This window comes from Cervus canadensis, chromosome 12 (genome assembly GCF_019320065.1).
Source record: "Cervus canadensis isolate Bull #8, Minnesota chromosome 12, ASM1932006v1, whole genome shotgun sequence".
Classification (NCBI taxonomy): Eukaryota; Metazoa; Chordata; class Mammalia; order Artiodactyla; family Cervidae; genus Cervus; species Cervus canadensis.
Genome location: NC_057397.1, coordinates 38349147 through 38369997, shown reverse-complemented (window position 1 = coordinate 38369997; position 20851 = coordinate 38349147). Strand labels below are relative to the sequence as shown.

At 39.0% G+C, this 20851-nt stretch overlaps 1 pseudogene; it reads right to left on the bottom strand.

The window, feature by feature from the left end:
• Positions 1-17718: 17718 nt before the first annotated feature.
• LOC122450934 lies at positions 17719-18568 on the bottom strand (annotated as a pseudogene).
• Between the last annotated feature and the right edge of the window lie 2283 nt (positions 18569-20851).

The window sequence follows — 20851 nt, the reverse complement described above, 5'->3', positions numbered from 1 at the left end:
GATAAGCCCCATTCTTCAGGCCAGTCGTGGGGGTGAAACAGCTGGGATTAAAAAGAGAGTGTGGTCATGAAGAAGCACAGCCTGAAGAAGAGCCAAAAAGGACTCTTAGTCATTCTAGAATTTGAGGAGTGATTTTTAACACGCCAGGAAGAAGTGAGTCAATAAGGAAGAATGTAAATCAAAAGGGTACAAGTTAAAGGAAAAACACAGTCACTTTTATGTAAATTGAAAGATCTTCTTCTGCCAAAAGGAAATTCTGGGAAAGATCTCGCCTGCACATCAGCAAAATGCAGGCAAGTTCCCATCTGTTTTCATCCCTCTGTCAGGAACAATTTTCCCAGACCAGTGGGGCATGTAGACTGGAATGGAAACAGGGTGGATTAAACCTGTCTTTGCTATGAAATTAAAAAGGCGAAAGAGGTAGCTTTCTTTTTCTTTCTTTCTTTCTTCTTTTTTTTGAACAATTATCAAGACTAACTATCCTGTGAGCTAGACTAAACTACAGTGTTAAGATCAAGCCTTTTCTAGACTTTTTTTAGATTTAAAGAGTAGCCAAGAGGTCAATCCTTTTTAATTCCATCAGTCCTATAGGACTTAAGATTATAGGGAACAAAACATATATTCTGCAATGGAAATTCACCCCATTTTATTTTTAAAAAATGTCTTTCTTTACTTACAAAAAGTAGTGTTTTTTTAATATAAAATATTATTCATGTTAGCTTATAAAAACAGTTTTAGGACTAATTGTCAAACTGACATTTTACATTTTATAATTTATATATTCATTTTATATATATATATCTATTTTAAAGCATATAATGTGACATCTTTCACCTCTGTATAATTTTGTGAAACAATGTGTGATTTTTAAAAAGTAAATTATTCATGCATTTTATGAAACCTGAGAGGCCTTCCTATCTTCCTAAATATTGTCTGTGTTTTCTCTAAAATCTCCATTTTTTGGTCAGAAAATTGCTATGAAGTCTCTATTTTGATAATGGCCCCTAAATGGTTTTTTTTTTTTTTTTTTTTTTTTGCTACTGTAACAAATGCTCACAAACTTAGTGACCTAAGCATCATCCATAAGTCTTTTATCTCACAGTTCTAGAGACCATAAGCCCAGGACAGGTCTCACCAGGGCAAAATCAAAGTGGGTGGAACTAATCCCTGGAGATACCAAGGGATGACACTATGCAGTGGTAGGACTGAGACTGATGCTGAAATTCGGCCTCAATACCCTCCCATAGAGAACTGAGCCTCAGAGACAGAGTTTGCAGTGAAATAGAAAAGAATGGCTTGCCTGGTGTGCTGCAGTCCATGGGGTTGCAAAGAGCCAGACGCGACAGAGTGACTGAATAACAACAATAAGGGAAAGGGAGTCACAGCAGTAATGCCCTTAAAACTGTGTGTTCCCACCTAGGAAGTGTTGTTGGGAGCTTTATAGTAAGATTCAAAAAGGGTGTGATCAGCTCACAGATGTTCTTCTGATTGGTTGGTGGTGAGGGAAGTGGGGGTCAGCATCATCCCTTCTGGTTCCAACCTGTCTTGGGTGTGTGCCTGTGGACAGCAAGTAGTTAACTTCTCCCACCTGGTGGGGGTTTCAGTATCTGTAAAATAGCTCAAAGATACTTTTGTGTGTACCCCTTGATGGGGAACCAGGACCCTATCCCAAGGCTGTGCCATTGTTTCTTGATTGCTCCTCCTTTGTTTCTATATCCCTTCCCCTCCCTGATTAGCAACTTTTGAACACACCCTTAGGAACTCAGGGAAGTCATGGAGGCTGAATGAAGCCTATTTCCTGTAGTCAAGAAATGGGGGACATAGAAAGCCTTTTGTGTCCAGGAGCCATAGGGCCCTGCTCAGTATCGAGATTCTGTCTTTTTGCGGTCAGGGGTGGTGAGTGAGGGTGAGGCAGGGGTTGGGAGTTGGGGGGCGGGGGGGTGGGGGACCCTTAGCTCCTAGACCTCCAGTTCTTGCCTGAGGTCCCTCACCTCCCTGAGGTGGTCAGGGTCCTTCTCACACTTACATCTCTCTCTCACGGCAGCCAGAAGTGGTTCTCAACTTCTAAGACCACATGTGATTAGATTGGTTCCATTGAGATGATCTAAAATAATTTTTCAGCTTTAAAATCCTTATGCTTTATCACTTCTGCAAAGTCCCTTTTGCCTTGTAGGATAATATATTCACAGGTTTGGGGGATAAAAATGAGAACATAGTAGGGACCAGTATTCTACCTCCCATAGCTCCTTCACTAGAAAACTAGATTCCTTCAGATGATCTAGCTTTCCCAGTAACTCTCTCAAATTAAAGTGGATCATTACCCCAGATGTATTATATTTCAGAACCAGAAGATACAGTCAAGATCCACCTCCATCCTTTTCTCACTGCCATTTCTTAGCTTTGCTTGTTTACCCTCATTTAATTTTCCTTCCCAATTTTTTTGCCTATAAGACTCTACTCCTGTTTTTTATCATGATTTTACTTAACTTCAGGAAGCTCCCCTTCATGTTCATATTTCTTGAAACCTGCATGAGATTCCCTCTAGACCTGCCCCTCATCATTCCAGTGGACCAAACACCCGATACTCAGATATCCTTGACCAAATCCAACACATTTTACCCTCATTCAGTTTTAACAGAGCTACATCTTAGCATTTCTATTACTTAGAATTCTTTCGTCCTTAAATTTCAAACTCTCAAATCTTCTTCTGATCCTTATTTTTGAGCTCCCCACCATCAAGCCTGCACTACTGCTAAATCTACTCTTTAGTTTCATCCAGACTTCAAAGTCTAACTTCTCTCTACTCTAATCATGCACTTATGCCAGACTCATTAATTTTTATAAGACCAACTTCATTCATTCACTTAGTGAACAAGTGTTTATTTAAAACCTGTTCAATGCAAATTTTACAAAGAAACATTCCAGTTGTTGCTGATCTCACAAAGTTTGCAATCTACTTTCACTTTCCTTCCTACTAAGTCAGATCCCCAAGAAAAGTTAAAACTATTCATTAACAAGTATTCAAAATTTTATTGACTATGTACCTTGTTCTAATTCCACTGTAGAGTTAGCTCCCCAAATATAGGTTCTGTTCTTGTCTACATCAGTTAATTAGACAAGAACAGAAATATTCAATAGCTGAATAAATAAACATGGAAAACGTAAAACCCATTTTCCCTTTTTGATTTTCTGACTTTCTAAATGAAACTGTCCAGCAGGAGAGACATGACCAAACCTGATTTATTTGATGACCAGTGTATAGAGCTGCTTTTACTTGTCTAAAGCTGCTCACTAATTCATTGAATTAGTTAACTTACTACTCTTCTCCCAACAGTGATTATTTCAGGGGAAAAAAAAAAGTGTTAGTCACTCAGTCATGTCGGAATCTTTGTGACCTCATGGACTGTAGCTGCCAGGCTCCTCTGTCCAAGGAATTCTCCAGGCAAGAATACTGGAGTGGGTAGCCATTCTGTTCTCCAGGGGCCTATTCCTGACCTGAGTCTCCTGCACTGCAGTTAGATTCTTTACTGTCTGAATTATTTCAGAAGTTTAGTGTTTTTCTTTAAAGCACCCACATAACAATTCACTAACAACTTAGTCTATATATCACAGAAAAGATGAAGACAGCCAGATGCAAACTCTCTCAGTTGCTATCACTTATTCCCTTTCAATCTTACTTATAATGGCAGCCCTTTCTAATCTTACTTTTCAGACTAACTCTGGGACACTCTTTAATCCACTTATAGACACTGCTACTCCCCAAGTGTCCTGACGCTTGTTTCATCAATTACCTACCCTCCCCTGTGCCTTTCATGGCTTCTACACCATTGGTTACAAGTCTGATTGTCTCATATCCTAATAAAAACTTTCCCATTCCTCTCTTTTATGCCCATCACTATAAATTTTTCAAGAAATGCTCATTTTCATCTTTTTTCCTCATATCTCATTTCCTCCTTAATCCCGTAGGATCTTATGACTGCCCATAAAATATCATTGCAACAATTATTTAAAAGGTCATTTAGAATCTATTGGTCACTTTTGGGTTCTTGTCCAACTTAACCTCTCTATAAAAAGCTACTATTAATAAGCCTGCTCTATTTGAAACTCTCCCTTGACTTTCATGAGTGTCTACTTTTCTGACTGCTCATCTGAGCAACCTTCTACATTTAAGATTGCTCCATCTAACTCTCATTCTCTGGGTCCATTCTTTCTTCATGTCCCACATCCAGCCCTCCATAGTGACTTCTGAGTCTGCACTTGGCCCAGAAGAGACTTACTTGATATCCATGATGTCAGTGATGTTAACGACTCTCAAGTCTATAGTTTCAAGCCTGATTTCTTAACAGATGCCTGGTATTTTTAAAATTTTATTTATTTATGTGTGTTTTTTATAGTAGGTCCTTGTTGGTTATCTCTTTTAAATATAGCAGTGCATACATGTCAATCTCAAACTCCCAATCTATCTGTCCCCCTCCCTAGTAACAATAAATTCATTCTCAAAGTGTGAGAATCTGTTTCTGCTTAATAAATAAGTTCATTTATGGCATTCTTTTAGATTCCATGTATAAATGATATTATATTTGTCTTTGTCTGACTTACTTCGTTTACTATGACAATCTCCATGTCCATCCATGTTACTGCAAATGGCATTATTTCATTCTTTGTAGTGGCTGGGTAATATTCCATTGTATATATGTACTACATCTTCTTTATTCATTCACCTGTTGAAGGACATTTAGGTTGTTCCCATGTCTTGGCTATTGTAAACAGTGTGACAAAGAATACTGGAATGCATATGTCTTTTTGAACCATATTTTTCTCTGGATATATACCCAGGAATAGGATTGCTGGATTACATTGTAACTCTATTTTTAGTGGTTTTTGTTTTAATAGTGATTGTACCAATTTATATTGCTACCAACAGTGTATATATTTTAGATACCTAATGTTTTAACAGTCCAATATAGATTATTCTCCTATCCTGGCAAATATGCCTCCATAAAAACCTGAAAAGCCAGGTTCAAGTGTAAACTGTGAGATTTCTGGGGGTTCCTCCTCAGGCTATAACAAAAGGTGAGAATCATTCCAGCCCTGCCTCCTCTCCTTTTCTCCTTCACTTTCTGACTCTATCCAGCACTGTATGGGACCTCATGAGTAGGCATATGGACCCCCATACCTCAGGTGGAGGCTGCATCCATACCCTTGCCAACACCTATCCTTTGAGCATCTCTTGAGTCTAAGGGAGGCACATCAGAGTATGGACCCAATGAGGAAGTCTGCACCAATTCCAGAAGCGAATTGGAGGCCATTTGGACATGATATCTAAGGTCTCAGGAACCCACAACTGATTTAATGATAGGTATTGGACTCCAGGGCACATCCATCTTAGACCTGTGGATTCCTTGTCCCAAGGAAACATATCCAGACCAGGACCAGGGTCAAGTTCTCTAAATTGTGGATGCTTAAACGAGGCTCCAAGGGCAAAACTGCAAATACTACCTGCCAGTCCTCTCCATAATGATATTATACTGGGTTATCCAACCTTCATTTTTTCTAACCTGAAACTTTGTCAAGGCTGTTCTTGCTAATCATGGTCCTCCTCCCATGGACCTGTATATATCCCATCTACCTAGTCACACCGGATAGAGAAATCAAAGCATCTTGAATATCATCATCTTCTTCCTCCTCTCTTTTCGATTGTCACCCAGAGGTGGTGGTGGTTTAGTCACTAAGTCGTGTCTGACTCTTGTGACACCTTGGACTTCAGCCTGCCAGGCTCCTCTGTCCATGAGATTTTCTAGGCAAAAATGGACTATTGGTTCATTCTCTGAAATGTGTCTAGCACTTTTCTCATTTCCAACTTCACTTTCATAGTCTCACTTGAGACTTCTGTTCTCTTTTTTGAGTAGCCTCTTAACTTTTTTTTTTTTTTTCTCTTTCTAATCTCTTGACTCTCTAGCCCATCCTTTAAATTCAGCTTATCTTTCAACAGGTTAAATAATGACACATTCCTCCTCTAAATCTTCAGCGGTGTTTCACTGTCTACTAAGTAAGATTCTTCCTTATTCATGCTCAGTGATTTCTAACTGTTTGTGACCCCATGGACTATAACCCACCAGGCTCCTCTGTCCATGGAATTTTCCAGGCAAGAGTACTGGAATGGGTTGCCGTTTCCTCCTCCAGGGTATCTTCCTGATCCAGGGATCAAACCCATGTCTCCTGTGTCTCCTGCTTTGGTAGGTGGCTTCTTTACCCACTGTGCCTTTTTTGCTTTTATATATATAATGCCTCACAAATTCCTACTTTAGCCACACTGGCTAAATTTCTGTGCTAACAATATTTTAAGACTTTTATATTTTCTTACTTTAAAAAACTTTTCTTCCCTTAACCTAGAAGAACTTTTCCCTTTTTCTTAGCCTATTAAGTTCAACTCAAAAGCTATTGCCTCAAGAAATCCATTGCATCTTGCTTTGAGAATTAAAGTTCTACTTTTAATCTGCTTTGATAATTCCTCTGCTCTTCCATCCATATCTTTCACTATTCCATTCATTCATCCATCCATTCATTCATTCAACAACGTTCACTGAGAACGTACCATGAACCTGATACTCTGCTCTATCCTATGAGAGTTTCTGCTCTCATGGAGCTTAGATTAATAGGAAAGAAGGCTATTAATACTAATCATACAATGGCCCTAAGATATAAGGATAAACTGACATGAACAAGAAAAAGAATTCTGCAAGAAAAGAAAGTGTTTTGTGAGAACGTGTAACTAGGGTTTTCCTGGGTGGTTGGGATGAGATTTTCTGAGGAATTGATAGGCAAACTGAGATTTCAAGGACTCAGTTCAGTTCACTCGCTCAGTCATGTCTGACTCTTTGCAACCCCATGAATCGCAGCACACCAGGCCTCCCTGTCTATCACCAACTCCTGAAGTTTACTCAAACTCATGCCCATCGAGTCAGTGATGCCATCCAGCCATCTCATCCTCTGTCGTCCCCTTCTCCTCCTGCCCCCAATCCCTCCCAGCATCAGGGTCTTTTCCAATGAGTCAACTCTTCGCATGAGGTGGCCAAAGTATTGGAGTTTCAGCTAAAGCATCAGTCCTTCCAATGAACACCCAGGACTGATCTCCTTTAGGATGGGCTGATTGGATCTCCTTGCAGTCCAAGGGACTCTCAACAGTCTTCTCCAACACCACAGTTCAAAAGCATCAATTTTTCAGCGCTCAGCTTTCTTCACAGTCCAACTCTCACATCCATATATGACCACTAGAAAAACCATAACCTTGACTAGACGGACCTTTGTTAACAAAGTAATATCTCTGCTTTTTAATATGCTATCTAGGTTGGTCATAACTTTCCTTCCAAGGACTGGTAAGCATCAACTAGATAAAAAGGGGAAATGGTTAAAATGGACTGAGAATGCTAAAGCTTCATGGTGGGAGTGACTTTGGCTTATTTTTTTTAAAATGAACAAAAGTCAGAAACACTTGGAAGATATGAAGTAGGGGCTGAATGAAGTGAGAGTATCTGTTGTCATCCAGAGTGTTCAGGTTTTGTCTTTATTCTAAGAGAAATGGAAAACCTCTGAGTTTTCAAGCTAAGGCAATGACACAGTTTTGTAAAGAACTTTCTGGTTGTAGCAGGGAAATTATCTGAGGATTATGAAAGTGGGTACAGAGTAATGAGTTACAAGACTTTCGCAGTAGTTTAGGTGTGAACCAGTGGCTTGGGTGATGTTCGTGGTGGTAAAGAGAAGTGTACAGATTTGAGAAATACTTAGATCATAAAATCATCTAGACTTAGTGATGGTTTGATATGGATGCAGGGTGAGAGAGAGGGAGATGTCAGTGTTTCAGGGTTGGGTATAATGAGCACTGATGCCATCCACCAAGATAGAGGACCCTGGAAGAAGATCAGTTCTTGGAGAGAATATCCTTTCACTTTGGGGAAACTTGTGTTTAAGGTTCGCTTAAGATCAAAGGAGAAATCTGCATTTGATGTATATTTGAGACTCATTGGCCTTGAGACTTCATAGAAAATATAGAGCATTAGAGAGGATAAGAGGCAAGTTCCATCCTTGAGGCACATCAATGTAGAAAATTTTCAAAGTGTGAGTTTGTGTGTGCAGAAGAGGGGCCTGGCATGGAAGAAGATGCCCCTACAGAGGAGTCTGAGAAACTTTTTTCTGCCTTCATTTATACATATTTTGGCTCTGTATGTCACCCCCACTGAAAGTTCCTTGAAGATAGAGAGCATATCTTATTTACATATATAGTCCCCCAGCATCTTGGGACACTATGTTTATGAGATGATGCTCAAATTGAATGTTGGTGACTCTTTAACAACCATTATTTTCTTCCCATGGAAAAACACTCTTTTAAATCGAGACTTATTTGTACTCATTTAATGTTTTTGAACTTGATTTAAAACTTTTTGGGCTATGATATAGGATAATTATGTCAAAAAGAAAAGTTATAAGTTTCATCCTATTCATAAGAGAATGAAGATGAGGTCGCAGTAATATCTTTCTCTTTGTTTTGTTTATGAGCAAAAAGCAGTCTTATGTGCTGATTTTTTAATGTGACTGTCACTAAAACTTGAAATGATCATAAACTACAAGCATAAAGGAAATCTAACAAGATTAATTTTCCAAAAGTTGTAAACTTCATTATAGGTCACTTCCATTTCAAAATAAGTCTGAAAGGTGATCATTTTTAACATTTTCAATAGCAAAGTGGTTTTAAGGTTAAATAATTTAGCTTACACACCTTCCATTCTGTCATTTTTTTTCCAGATAAATAGAAATTTTCTAGTTATAGGATCACTGACTACATGTCAAACTCAATTTAAAATATTCTTGTGTCATCTTAATATCCTTTCACAATTTTTAAACACTGATCTTAATGCAAATTTTCTTCTCTATTTATAATTCTTCTTTTTCCAACTCCTTCCTCCTATAGCAAAATTAAACACAAATGAAGATACCTATTTGAAATCTCTAAAGCAAAATGACATGATACTTTGATACTTTGATATCATGATACATGATACTTAATACTTTGCAAAAACTTTTGTTGGTGAAAAAGATTGAGAGTAAAATTCTATATGTTTTTGAGTTGGGCTGAAACTTTTTTTCTCCTCGGTAAGTCTTAACTAGGATTATGCAAGAAGGTAAATTTTGTGTATTCACCTTTAAGATTAGCACTGCTAATCTTGGTGTTTGTTACCACATCCTGAGCAGAAACTGATAACCACCTATACCTGGTGAGCAAGTACCTATTTGCAAAAACAGTAGGATTTTAAAAATTCAGTCTCCAAGAATCTGTTCTAACTGTTCCTTATTCTCTTTATATACTTTTATTTTCAGGTCCTTAAATGTGGGGCTAGGGAACTCATGACACCCACATTTTAACATTTTGGTTAAGGACTGTCACTGTGTGAGTGTGAGAATATCATTTAATTTTAAGAAGTTTTAAAAAAGGGGGGAAATCAAGAAGCTACACTCTCTGTGACTCATCTACTAAAGAAAAAAGACAGATTTTAATAGATTTTAATAAATATTATTCTTAAATCTCTGTTTCACAAATGAGACAATAATTTGAGACATCCACTTGTATTTTCTTACATTTCATTTTGTTGTTGTTCAGTCACTAAATTGTGTCTAACTCTGCAATCCCATGGGCTGCAGCACACCAAGCTTCCATGTCCTTCACTATCTCTTGGAGTTTGCACAAATTCATGTTCAATGAATCTGTGATTCTACAACCATCTCATCCTCTGCCACCCACTTCTCCTTTTGCCTTAAATCTTTCCCAGTATCAGAGTCTTTTCCAATGCGTTGTCTCTTCATAGCTGGTGGCCAAGGTATTGGCATCAGCTTCAGGCCTTCTAATGGATATTTCACTTTACCAGACTTGAATGGCTCTCTGGTTTTTCTTACATGAAATAGTAAACATCTTGACAACAGTGTTATTGTTCCAAGCTCTTCTTGTCTAAAAAGGACTTATCCTGCTATTCCAGAGAATTTCTACTTCTATTCATCCAGGCCCTCAGGAGATGAATCTTTTTACAGAGATTAAAAGACAACTACAGCAAAACAAAAAATAAGAAAATTATTGAACAAAATACAATGTAAGATAGTTATAAATACTAATAAAACAGTACTAATAAAACAATACATGACACAAGGCATATAATAAGTATTCTGTAAAAATGACTGTTATTAAACAGTGAATTGAAACAAAAAGTTACATTTTATAATAAGTAATTTACAAGTTGTACCTGAAGCTAAATGACAGAAGAAGGTTAACAATTAAGGCATAGACAAAAATATTACTAACAAAGGTATCAAACAAGCCAAGAAAGTTGATACAATAATCAACAACATGAACTTTAAGACAAATAACAATATCCAGGATAAAGTGAAAGTGAAAGTTGCTCAGTCATGTCCAATTCTTTGCAATCCCATGGACTATATAATCCATGGAATTCTCCAGGCCAGAATACTGGAGTGGGTAGTCTTTCTCTTCTCCAGGGGATCTTCCCAACCCAGGGATCGAACCCAGGTCTCCCGTATTTGCAGGCAGATTCTTTATCAGCTGAGCCATAAGGGAAGCCCAAGAATATTGGAGTGGGTAGCCTATCCCTTTTCCAGTGGATCTTCCTCACCTAGGAATTGAACCAGGGTCTCCTGCATTGCAGGCAGATGCTTTACCAACTGAACTATGAGGGAAACCCCATCTAGAATAAAGGAGGACCATTATCTAGAATAAAGGAGGACCATTATATAAGTATGGCTTACTCTCTTAGGTGGCTTTTTTGTTGTGAATAGGTTATGAAGAGAACAGGATGATAGTGGAGAGTTTATTTCTCTTTCATTTGGAAAAACAAAATCAGAGATAAGCATCCCAAGGCTGGTTTGGGATCTCACATGATAGTAAAGACCCAGCTCCTTCTGCTATCCCTCTGCTTTATAATCGTTTGAACACTGATTTCATTCTCAAAGTGACAAACAGGCTACTGGATCTCCAGCCATCACATCAACCTTCCAACTGGAGACAATGGGAAGGCAAAATCAACTACCTTAAACTGCCTACCTGAAAGTCCTATCCACTGCCTTCCATTTATATTTCATTGGCTAGGGTTTAGGGACATGGTCATACCTAACTTCAAAGGAGACTGAAAGATATAGTTTTTGAACAACACATATTGCTGCCCAAATTAACATCAGGGTCCTCGTTTTTAGTTAAAAAGATGAACTTGAATACCGAGTAGGTAACTAACAGCCTTTGCTGCAAATCCTAGACTACTTAGAAACATATTTGGAGGGACATATAACTTTACAGATATGAATAGAAATGAAACAAAAAAACAGAAAAATAAAATTAGTAAGTCCAAAAGCTTGTTTGTTTTTTTTTTCCTTTTTTCAAAGGCAAAGAGAAATATATTTGACAAGGCTTGTCAATGAGAGAGCAATACACACAGACAGTGAACAAAATTGAGAAGAAACAGGTACAGCATTATGAACACCAAAGTTATAGGTAAGATTTTTTTTACATGTATCAGAATGTCATATATAAAATTGAATAAGGCTAATTTTTAAAATCTTGATGAAATTTATGATATTCATGGATAATATAAATTTCCTAAACTGAGTCAAGGAGAATAAAATCTAACTGATCAATAAACATGAAATGTAAAATCTTGTAAAATAATTTTCTTCAGAAAGTACATGATCCACTCTTTTATAGTCAAATATTCAAAACTTCCAAGAAAAACTTCCACTTTTTTTATCTATTCAATGGAAGAAGGAAAAGTGGAAAGTTCTCAACTGGTATGTAACAGTGGAATTACCCTAGTAATTACCTTAGTAATAAAATATAACAAAAGAAAGGAACAAAAACCAGAACCATTTCTCTTCTTGAGATAGATGTACACCCTAAATTAAATAGCAAATTAAGCCAGCAGTATGCAAAAAAAAAGAGTCCAACTATAATTTAATATTATAAATCAGTAAATTCTCCCAGTACAGTAGGTCAAATGAGCAAATCAAAGGCCATTTTGATAGATAATCTAAAAGCAATTGATAAATTTAATATCCTTTTAACAAAACTCTTAGCAAAATAGGGGATAGAATAGTTTCTTAACTTGATCTATACATGTATGACATCTTAAATAACTGTCATCATGCTTAATGTTAGAGTAGAAAGTAATTTCATTTAGAGTTAAGAATGGGACAAAGGTACTCAATTCACTGTTAGTATTTAAAGTCTTCCTGGAAATGCTAAGTAATGCAATCAGAAAGTGAAATGAGATCGTATAATACAGGAAAAGAAAAAAACAATTTTTAAAATCTTCAAATGATGTGGTTAAAGACATGGAAAAAGTACTCAAGAGAATCAACTGAAAAACCTTGGGAACTAACAAGCAATTTCATTAAATTGGTCATGAAATGAATTCAGAATCATTTTCTTATATACCTATGATGACAAATACTATCTAAGTCCTTTGATGAAAAAAAAAGTCTTTCTTCACTGCTGAAATTCAGTTCCTAATAAATAAATGGAAAAGAAAATCCATACAAAATATAAAGGTAACCAGAAATAAACTTATGCTTATGAAAAGAACAATACACTGTTTATATCTATCTATCATCAGCTGTCTATCTATCTACACCTATGGAATATGACCCTAGATTTCAGTTCATCACAGTACACACTTTATAGCAAAATTCCAAAACAGTTCTTTCACAGTTGGTTGAGGTATAACAAAAGTATAACCTACATAAAAAAAAAAATTCACCTGTTTCAGTCATCATTTTGATGATTTTGGGTAAATAAGCACTATTGTATAACCACCACCACAATCAAATTTGTTTAGTTAAATTAATCAGTTTATTTAGGATGCTTCCAAATTTTAAGGTAAACATTATGAATGTGTGTGCACACCCAGTCATGTCAGACTGTTTGTGACCCCATGGACTATAGCCCTCCAGGCTCCTCCGTCCATGGGATTCTCCAGGCAAGAATAGTGGAGTGGGTTGCCATTTCCTCCTCCAGGGGATCTTCCCAACCCAGAGATCAAACTGCATATCCTGTATTGGCAGGCGGATTCTTTACCACTGTGCCACTGGGAAGCCCAAACATTATGAATACATATTGCTAAAAATTTCTATCTTAAACTGGAGCCTGCAAAGGTGAGAAATAGGGGACAAGGAGGAAAAGATTGAGCAAGGGAAGATACTTGTGAGCCAATCTGTCTTCTCTTTTAAAAGAGATTCTGAATTTTAAGCACTTTAGGGTTGGGTTTCAGAACCATTCTATTTTTATTCATAGACAGAAAACAGGACTGAACCAGGGATTAGGAAAGCTTATAGGTTATTAGGAAAGTCCTTTTTAGGAAAATCATAGCTATTAGTCTGCTGCTGAGAAAGTTGGCTCTGTTCAAAGAATCTCTTAATTATCTTTCCTATTGCTGAAGCTGCAGTTAACATATAGAAAGGAGTGTTCTTCCCTTTAATGAATTCCCAAATGCTGTGGCATTTATTAAGGAAATATTTAAGTAGAGCCATTGTTCAGAGGATATTTTATTCTTTCCTTGCTACCACTTCCCCTGCTTCAGCTTATTAGTTTCCTAGTGGGAGGTTAAAAGAAATCCACAAGAATATATTGTATTCTCTGTCTGGTCTTATTCCTTACTTAACTTTGTGCTCCACTGGTACAAAAATAAAAATAGGTTCAGACCCCGGTGGGTGCTGATTAAGAAACTCTAAAGTAGGATACAAGCTTTTAGCTCTACTAAGATTCTGTTTTCTCAGCCCTTTCATTTCTATCATTGATAAAAGAAAAATTAAAGTTTATAAGTGCTCATTTTTTTCCAAAGTGTATGTAGCGTAGTCAGTATGAGTGAGTCTTGGTATTCAGTTCTAGGATACAAAATGAATAATACAAACTTGGATCCTGGTCATGTGAATTTATAATCTGCCTAGTTGTGCTGTGCTGAGTCTCTTCAGGCATGTCTAACTCTTTTAACTGTATAAACGGTAGCCCGCCAGGCTCCTCTGTCCTTGGGATTCTCCAGGCAAGAATACTGGAGTGAGTTGCCATGCCCTCCGCCAGGGAATCTTCCCAACCCAGTGATCAAACGCATGTCTCTTGCATCTCTTGCATTGACAGGTCGGTTCTTTACCACTAGTGCCACCTGGGAAGCCCCGGCTATGTGCTCATACAATGCAAGAAGCACCAAATTAGGAAGAACACACCTGATGAGTATTTATCCAGGCTTGGAAGACCAACAAGTTTCCAGGAGGAAGTGTGTGAATCTACCATTGGGGAAGACTGGGTGAATATAACTGAAGAACATTTTGGTGTAGGAAATAGGCAACATGTTTAAAATTCTCCTCTCATTTTTAAGAAAGTTAATTCCCAACTGAGACCTGGGAATTTAAAACTGATTCCCCACAAGATGCTCAGTCCATCAATCAAGAAGCATTTATGGTGCCAGTGAATTTCTAAACATGATAAGCACGGGATAAAATCATGAATGAGACCAATTTCTACTGCTGGGAGCATATATTCAACTGGCAGCAACACAGGTGCAATGATGCATTTGTATAACATAATCCAGTATCCCATTCAACTTCAGAAGCTCACGTATCTTATTATTTGGCCACTTGACGCTCAGTGTCATGTGAGATGATAGGTATAGACCCTGTATTTATCTCAAAACATTCCACCACCTTATTTCAGATTATATTTCCCTTGTCTATGATTCCCCACCCATTCCACATATCTTTATTACAGCTCTTGGCATAACTAAGTTTTATGTCAGATTTATTTAATTTCTTGAGAAAAATTAACAACCACATACAGTCATGTAATGACCACAACATCAGGACATAGAAATTCCCCCATTGCCCCAAAAAGTTCCCTTTTGCCCCTTCTTAGCCTAATCTCTTCCATACTCCCATCCCCTGCAACTGATCTGATTATTCTTCCTCTAGTTTCATCTTTTTCATACACTCTCAAGTTTTTAGTGTCTGGCAACTTTCATTTAGTACAATGCTTTTAAAGGTATATTTTATTTATTTTTCTTGCCTCATTGCACTGGCTAGGACTTCCAATACAAATTTGAATGGATGTGGTGATAGCACACATCCTTGACTTCTCCTCAATTTTAGGGGGAAAGTATTGAGTGTGTCAAATTAAGTAAAATATTAATTATAGTTATTTCAAGCTGAATCCTCCTTTTATTGTTTCCTCAGGAGTCATTTCTATGAAGAATGTCTCACAATGGCTCGTTTGACACTGGTGGTATCTCGTCTCCGTCTTGATGCATCAGCACACTCCTCAGCTTCAACACTCTGTGTATACCACAGGCTTCTCCCAGCAGGGAGGCTCACGTCTCTCAGAAAGCTCTCTCAGACTTCTCCTGAAGCCATTTTTGGGCCTTTTCTCTTCCGTGGGGCCCTTCTTTAATCCAGGGGAAGCACATGCATCTCTGATCTGTCATCAACTTGTTCACAGTGTTGTCATCATTCTTTCTGCCACCAAGACCATCTTATAGATACTGGTCAAGCATATGACCCAACTTCCAGAATTCATTGAGCAGATTCTCTAGAGGGTCAATTTGAAACATCACTCTCATGGCTTAAATGAAGGGAAAGCAACACCCAATCTTTCCCCAGAGGGAGGGAGGGCAAAAAAAAAAACACCACAAAATGAAACAGTGTTCTCAGAAGACATTCTCTCTCAGTATCTTCAAACTCAGGCATTTTATTCCTTTGAGTGAGTGGGCTGAAGTCAATAAAACTGAGTTTGGGTGGGACCTTTGCAAATCTTGCATAGAGGAGTCAAATGACATTTTTTGAAAGGTCAGGTTGTTTTCCTCTATTGCTTTATTTCTTTGGAGATTTTAGTTGACTCAGAGGCAAAACAGGTCTCATTCTATAATGTATTACAAGTAAATGTATTACAACTTCAATTTATGTTTTTCTGACCACATTGCACTATTTTAGTTTATTTTCTATACACGTTGGGCCAAAAGAACCATATTTGTGAAAAAAGACAGCAAATAAGGAACAGCTCTATGCATATACTCCTTTTAATCACTGCAATAAATCCCCATGATTTAGGAATTACTGAGGAATTGCTAAATAAAAAACTGCAAGTGAGATTATGTAAAACTAACAGAATTGCAAAGAGTAAATATTTAACAGCAAGGCAGAGTAGGATCCATAGATCTAAGACTTTTTTTAAAGTAGAATCTTGTTTTGAAGTGAAATCTTTTTTCACTCATTCAATGTGTTTAATAAATTACACATAGGTACCAGAAAGAGTGTTAGGGAATGTAAGTGTTAATGGAGCTTCCATTCCCAAGAGAGAAAGAGGCAATAAACAAATAAATGAGCATGGTCATTTTGGGTAGTGATACATGAATAAAACCATGTGGTAACCTAGATGGGTGGGTTGGAGTAGGAGACAGAGGAGTTTCAAGAAGAAGGGGATATATGTATATTTAAGGGCTTCCCAAGTGGCACAGTGGTAAAGAATCTTCAGGCAATACAGGAGACATAGGAGACATGGGTTCAATCCTTGGGTCGGAAAGATCTCCTGGAGTAGGAAAAGGCAACTCACTCCAGTATTCTTGCTTAGAGAATGCAGTGGACAGAGGAGGCGGGTGGGCTACAGTCCATGGGGTCACAAAGAGTCGGACATGACTGAACTTGCATGCATGTGTACTTAAGGCTGATTCACATTGTTCTATGGCGGTAGCCAATGCAATATTGTAAAACAATTACCCTCCAATTAAAATTTTAAAAAATAAATTCTAAATGTAACAATTAATAAAAATAGCATCATTTTAAAAAATAGGGAAATATGATATTAGAGTGAGTGGGCATGAGGGTAGGGTATTTGGCTAGACTTGAAGGCCTCTCTAAGGAGGTGATATTTAAATTGAGACAAATGACAAGAAGTAGCAAGCTTTGTGAAAATATGATGGCAGCTTGTCCTAGGCAGAGGGAACAGAGAGTGAAAATGCCCTCAGGCAAGAATATACTTGGTAAACTCATAGATCAGAGGCAAGGCCAGTGTGACTGTAACATAATGAGAGGTGGAGCGCAGATGAAGAAGTCAGACAGGCAGGCAGCAGTCAGTTCGTGTGGAATCTTGAAGGTGGTGATCACTCATTACATTTATTCTGAGTGCAGCAGGGAGCCTCTTGGAGGGTTTTAAGCCTAGGAACAACATGTTCTGATTCATGAGCTTCAGGGGTCATTCTCTCTGCTGTGCAGAGATTGAATTCTAAGGAACAAGAATAAGAGTTGGAAGGCCAAGTAGAGGGCTGGACGGTGGTTCGGGTTTGACATTACCGTGACAGACTAGGCAGTGAGGATGGACAGTGAAGTGGATGGACAGAAGTTTGTTTTCTGGAGCTAATTAAACGTTACTAAACAATATTTGAGGGAAAAAGTAAAAAAGATAAATATCCAAATCACCCATATACAACAGAAATGCAAAGATGTTATACACTTCCTTTCAGATCCTCCCTGGTCCTCCACTACGTAGAATACAGGCTGCTGTCTTCAAATGAAGACTGAATAAATTGCTTTGGACTTCACTCGGGGCAAGATGGTCTGCTGGGTGTGACCCTGGGACTTTCACTGTCCATGACAGTAGTATCATAACCGGGGGTAGCTCTGGCCTGGGCTCTCTCATCTCTCAAGCTTCCTTATACCAGAATGAGAAGGAAGTGGAGTCAGTCCCACCCACTGATTTTGGCAAAAAAAAAAAAAAAATTCCAGGACTTTCATCTTGCTGGTTTCAGCATAGGCCCTTGGACCCCATAGGAATCCATAACATGTAGGATCACTGTCAAGACACCTGCCGATAATCTAGATATTGTTCCTTCATCAGGTCATTACTGATGAGTTTACTGGGTTCCCCATAGATGGGATCCTTCTGCCCAGCATACAGCCCCATCATATTCAACACTTCCCAGATTTTCTCCTCAGGGGCACAGTTCCCCTCCCTGAAGGTCACACCCAGGATAAGTATCAGGAGACTGGTCTTGGGCATGCCCCGGTCATCACTCAGCCTCTTGTCATAGCTGAGGTTGAGTGATTTGACAAGGTCATAGGAGTGGCTGGTGGGGTCTACTTCTTTCACTTCAGTGCCAGAGACAACCTCCACACACTCACAGACTTCGCTGAAGATCACAGGGAAGTTGTCCTTGTGCTCTCTGCTGACACTCCTCAGCATTTCTGCTTTGGGGGTGGGTTCCTTTGTTACATATCTGACACACAGGAACTGCACCAGTTCAGTCACCTTCTTGTTTAGCTCATGACTGAGCAAAAACTGGGGATCTGGTGGAGCCTCGGAGATGCTGGGGCCCTCCTCTTCTTGGCTTCTGAAATTCTCATCAGATTGACTCCGTAGAGAGGCTGTGGTGAGAGCCTTCTCAGCAGGTGAGAAGCAGGCTCCCTGAGAACCCTGGTGAGCACTCCGTGCCCCAGTGGCAGGCACCTCCTCTGGGGTGCCAGAGATCAAAGGAGTGAGGGAGGAGAAGAAGGGGTGGAGGAAGAGAAGTTAGTGGAGGAGAAGGAGGTCATGGAGGGGGAAGAGGTGGAGGAGTTGGCCTCTTCCTTCCTAGCCATGGGAGCCTGCACACTCTCAAAGGCCTTTCTAGGCCTTTCGGGGCCTGAAGGTCTTCCTCAAGTTTGCAGTGCTCACTTTTCTGATCCAGGGACATGATGACTTGTGTTGGAGGTGGCCAACAGGAGGGTGGGACCAGATCTCCTCTCTAGGGGTGCTCCCACGTGTCATGGGCTCCTGTTTTCCTGGTTGGCCTGAGGCCTCATAAGTGAAGTGAAGCTATGGTTTTTTCAGTAGTCATATATGGATGTGAGAGTTAGACTATAAAGAAAGCTAAGTGCCAAAGAATTGATGCGTTTGAACTGTGGTGTTGGAGAAGACTATTCAGAGTCCCTTGGACTGCAAGGAGATCAAACCAGTCCATCCTAAAGGAGATAAGTCCTGAATATTCATTGGAAGGACTGATGCTGAAGCTGAAACTCCAATACTTTGGCCACCTGATGCAAAGAACTGACTCATTTCAAAAGACCCTGATGCTGGGAAAGATTGAAGGCAGGAGGAGAAGGGGACAACAGAGGGTGAGATGGTTGTATGGCGTCGCTGATTCAATGGACATGAGTTTGAGCAAGTTCTGGGAGTTGGTGATGGGCAGGGAAGCCTGGCCTGCTGCTGTCCATGGGGTCGCGAAGAGTCTGACATGACTGAGCAACTAACTGAACTGAACTGAGATAGAAGCCAAACCAGGTGTGACTATCTGAGAAACCAAAAGAATAAAATGCATCACCAAAGAGAGTGAGCGTTTCGTCTCATGTTTCTGATAAGTTTAATAAGGACAGAGGAATGACCACTGGAACATGGATGCCAAATGCAACTGTTTGAACTTGTACAACTCATGAGAAATCAGAGTCTAAAACAAGCCTACAGTGAAAGTAGTTTATTTTGGTACTCAGTCCCATGAGCTTGGAATGGAGAACTGGGATGGGTGAAGCAGGGAAGGAAGGAAAGTCGATATAAGCGTGTATTAACTTGATCATCACTGGAGACTCTATCATCTGGGAATCTTCTAAGAAGCTGTAGAACATTCCTTAGAGCTGCCTGCCTGTGAGATGCAGAGACCATTTATCTATAAGCCCCCATCCCCTACTGCCTCAGGGTTATTTATGGGTGTCCATTCTCCATACTTCCCGGTTTTCTCAAACTCAGCTATTGAGATATTCTGCCCTCAGTGTAATCAAAGGTATCAGGACAGAAAGATAGAGATATAAAGTACAGAAGAGAAGTATTGCCAGATTATACCTGAAAGAATCTGGTTGCTAACAGCAATATTTGGAATTTAATGTGAGCATGAAAAGTGTAAGACAAGGAATAAGAGAGTCTGATAATATTCATTCCTAAAATCATTCAAGATAACGGTTTACCTTAATCTTCAAAAACCAAAGCTGAAGGGTTAGTTGAGCAACCTATAGTCCCCATTGCTGCAACAGGGACTGGGGCTGTGATTTATATTTATCAGCAGCTCTCTCTCCCACCTATTCTAGATTCCCTGTACCTTTGACCAGCCCTACATCAAATCCAGGTTGTTTCCTTTAGTAGTGACTCAGATCTTCATCCCTATAGGTTCTGAGTCTTTAGTTGTTTTGCCTTTGCTTGGCTGTGGTTGTTGGATTTGTCCATTTAGAATTATTATTGATCATGGAATTAGTAAGAAATACTTCTGTGAGTTACCTGGGTTTTACACATGTTCCCTCTGCCCTCATAATATGGTAGCAATGTTAGGTTCATTAGTAAGTCTTTTCTTTGCCCACCAACTCACTCACATAGCAAGGCTGAACTGATCAGTTGGTAGCAGTCTTTTCAAGTTCAGTAGAATCTTTGCTGTGTTCCCTGTAGAAGCATCTTTTCCACTTACTTGAGATCCAGGACTTTGAATCCTACAGAACCTAAGATTACTGGAGAAAAATGTACCTTCTGCAATTCCACTGTTTGATTTTCAGATCCATATTTCTCACAGTTCTGGAGACTGGAAGTCTAGGATTATGGTGCCAGCTTGGTCAGGTTCTGATGAGAGCCTTTCCCTGATTGCAGGCTCTGACTTCTTTTTGTGGTCTCACATGGCAGAGTGGGTTTGCTCTTTACCTCCTTACAAGGGCATGAATCCCATTCCATCATGTGGGCTCTGTGTCCATGATCTAATCCACACCTAATTACCTCCCCAAACCCCTCACCTTCCATATACTTTCACAATGAAGACTA